This window comes from Dendronephthya gigantea, unplaced genomic scaffold, assembly GCF_004324835.1.
Source record: "Dendronephthya gigantea isolate DGI-Jeju-01 unplaced genomic scaffold, DenGig_1.0 000044F, whole genome shotgun sequence".
Classification (NCBI taxonomy): Eukaryota; Metazoa; Cnidaria; class Anthozoa; order Malacalcyonacea; family Nephtheidae; genus Dendronephthya; species Dendronephthya gigantea.
In genome coordinates this window covers 1,586,805-1,589,806 of record NW_021163054.1, presented here as the reverse complement: position 1 = coordinate 1,589,806, position 3,002 = coordinate 1,586,805, and positions in this window count along the sequence as shown.

The following is a 3,002-nucleotide window of genomic DNA, read 5'->3' as shown; positions in this document are numbered from 1 at the left end:
TATAACTTTATTTCACAACCCAGTCACACAGAGGCTGGAGGTGTGGGTTTCTATATCAGGGATGACTGTGAGTGTCACATTCATAGTGACTTCACTGTTTCGACTAATGATTATGAAATTCTTACTGTTGAAATACACAGGGAGTCACAAAGCAATATTATTTGCTCAGTTATTTATAGACATCCAAATGGCAATTTTGATAATTTCCAAAATTATTTTTCTAATTTAACCAATAAACTCTCTAATGAGAGGAAATATACCATTGCTATGGGTGATTTTAATATCAATTTATTGAATTATGAAACACATCCCCCTACTGAAGAATTTATTAATAACAACTCAGCCTATTGCTTTCAGCCACATATATTGCAACCTACCAGGATTACTGAACACACTGCTACATTAATTGATAATATATTTTTTAATTCACTTGAACATCAGTGTATCAGTGGTAATTTACTAACTGATATATCTGACCATCTTCCAAATTTTCTCATAATTAGCAAGATTAACATTAAGACAATCTCACATGATGTGTATCGTAGAGATTATTCTTATTTTAAAGAGGGTGATTTCGTTCGGGAAGTCAGAGCAATTGATTGGGAGCAGGTACTGTCTCATACACAAGATGCGGATGTTATCTTTGATTCTTTTCACAATACAATTTCGGAAATTATTGATAAACATGTTCCGCTAAAAAAACTATCAAAAAAAGAAAAAAAAAATCATTTCAAACCATGGATAATAAAAGGAATTAAAGTATCCATAGATAAAAAGAACAAACTATATAGGATTTTTTTAAGAAATAGGAATGAGTACAATCACAAAAAATATAAATTATACAGAAATAAAGTGAAACACCTGCTAAATATTAGTAAAAAATCTTATTATAAAAGCTATTTTCACATAAATAATGGAAATATGAGAAATATATGGAAAGGTATAAAGGATTTGGTCACTTTGAAAAAGCCTTCCATAACCACTCCGTCAACCCTGGCAGTAGATAATGTTAATTTAACAAATTCCGAGGATATTGCAGATGCCTTCAATAAGTATTTTTCAACTATTGGAACTAATATTGCCAATACAATTCCACAAGTAAATAATTCGTTTCAACACTATTTAAATATACCTAATAGCCATAGTTTCATGTTATATCCAACTACAGCTCAAGAGATTGAGAATGAGATATCTGAATTGAATAACTCAAAGTCCACTGGTCCTTTTGGAATCCCAACAAAATTGTTTAAGTTAATAAAGACATTTTTGTCTACACCACTTGCTCATCTATTCAACTGTTCATTTTCATTTGTACCAAAAAAATTTAAGGTGGCTAGAGTGCTTCCTGTCTATAAAAACGGTTCAAAATCCCAGTTATCTAACTACCGTCCTATATCATTGTTATCAGTGTTTAATAAAATACTGGAAAAATTAATGTATAAACGATTAATAAATTTTCTTGACAAATACAAATTGTTATTTCATGGACAATTTGGTTTTCGATCAAATCATTCCACAAATCATGCATTATTACTGATCACTGATAAAATACAAAGAGCTGTTGAAAATAAGGAGTATGCTTGTGGCATTTTCCTTGATTTGAGGAAGGCCTTTGATACTGTCGACCATACTATTTTGTTGAAAAAACTAGAATACTATGGAATCAGAGGTCTGGCTAATCAATGGTTTTCTTCTTATCTCTAATAGGAAACAGTTCACTTCTATAGGCAATGTTGTATCTGAACAAAATGATATTACATGTGGTGTTCCACAGGGATCAGTTCTTTCATCTATTTGCTGATGATTCCAACCTCTTTAAATCTGGCACTAACTTACGTCACCTAGAACGGTTTCTCAATGAACAGCTGTCTGAGGTTGATGAGTGGTTATGTGCAAATAAATTATCACTAAATATTGAAAAGACTAATTTTGTTATATTTCATCCAGCACAAAAGAAAGTCAATTATAGTGTGACCCTGAAAATACGTGATCAATATATTACTGAGGATAATAGTGTCAAATATTTAGGTATTCTTATTGATTCACAATTAAACTGGAAAAGTCATATAACTGAATTATCAAAAAAAAATATCCAGAGGAATAGGTATCTTAACAAAGCTACGGCTGTATGTGTCTTGATACAAATTTATTATGCTATTATTTATTCATTTATTACTTATGCTATATTAATTTGGGGAAATACTTATATTTCAAATTTAAATCCTGTAATTGTTTTACAAAAGAAAGCAATACGTATTATATCCTTTTCCGATTATCGATCACATACATCTCCGCTATTTAAAATGTTCAAACTATTGAAGTTATCTGATATTGTTAAATTTCATACTGGGGTATTTATGTTTTCATATGGAGCTGGCCTGCTTCCGGTTGACTTCTATGACTTCTTCATCGAAATCAGGGAGGTACATTCATACTACACCAGGTTGGCAACAAATGTAAAGTCATATGCTTTATCTTTACCCCGTACAAATTATGGGAAATTTAATATAAGATTTATTGGTCCTAAAACCTGGAATTCAATACATGATTCTGTGAAAATTTTTCCGCTAAAAAAATTTAAAATGAAATTTAAATGCCATTTGTTAGAATGTTATGGGGTTGAGTATTAAGTTGTAATACTCATATCCATGGCATTATGCCGATGTGACTCATGTGTATTCTATGTGCATGTTTTTGTCATTGTGTATTCGTCTACACTTTGTTTATACATCGCTGATTGTTTTTATTTGTCAGTTAATCTGCAACTTCCATTCTATATAGTCATCCAACTCGATTAGCCCTAATGGTTATTTTTGGGTGACTTGACTCATACCAATGTCTACGATTACTATAATTATTGATATTGTAAATAAGTTGTAACAATGAGCGAAAATAAAAAATGTTCTGTTCTGTTACCTCTAGGGGTAAACAGTGTGCTTTTTAATAGTTTATTAGGACTTTTAACAGCCCACAATGGCAATGGTCGCTAACAACATTAAATA